The following is a 541-nucleotide window of genomic DNA, read 5'->3' on the forward strand; positions in this document are numbered from 1 at the left end:
AATACCAATTGATCAAATTCCCCAGCTGTTTAGAATTGCAACAAGGAGCAACCAAGAGTGTCCAGTCTTGTCAGGCTATGCTGTTGGTGGACTTGTTAGTTTGCGCTCCAGCACTTGCAGAGGCTTGGTGCATCTCAACAATTGCGCCCAATAACTAGCGGCTGGTTCGCTCAGTTGGTTAGAGTGTGGTGCTAATAATGCCAAGGTCATGGGTTCGATCCCCATACTGGCTATGATGTACATTTTGAGTGTCAAAATTGTGAGTCACATGCATGTGAATTGTCAAGGGTGCCACAGAATTAAATTTAGTGAATTGCCGAAATAGCTCAGTTGGGAGAGCGTTAGACTGAAGATCTAAAGGTCCCTGGTTCGATCCCGGGTTTCGGCATTTGTATTTGTTCTTTCTTTATGCTCTGGCTTTTTGTTTGTGGGCCTCAATGGTGTGTGCTACGCTGCTCCTCTGAAAGTAAGTAATGTCTTGCTTTTTCATCTGACATTTTGACATCAGTGTTACAGGAAAGTTGCTTGTCATTGTTACATG

General features: G+C 44.0%; 2 non-coding genes across 2 annotated transcripts; both read left to right on the forward strand.

Moving 5' to 3' along the window:
• Positions 1–159: 159 nt before the first annotated feature.
• Positions 160–233, forward strand: trnai-aau. The gene has a single exon. It is a non-coding gene; the product is annotated as a tRNA-Ile (tRNA).
• An 82-nt stretch (positions 234–315) lies between these two features.
• trnaf-gaa lies at positions 316–388 on the forward strand. Its single transcript has one exon. It is a non-coding gene; the product is annotated as a tRNA-Phe (tRNA).
• The last annotated feature ends 153 nt before the right edge of the window (positions 389–541 follow it).

Source organism: Oncorhynchus tshawytscha, unplaced genomic scaffold (assembly GCF_018296145.1).
Source record: "Oncorhynchus tshawytscha isolate Ot180627B unplaced genomic scaffold, Otsh_v2.0 Un_contig_2766_pilon_pilon, whole genome shotgun sequence".
NCBI classification, from domain to species: Eukaryota; Metazoa; Chordata; class Actinopteri; order Salmoniformes; family Salmonidae; genus Oncorhynchus; species Oncorhynchus tshawytscha.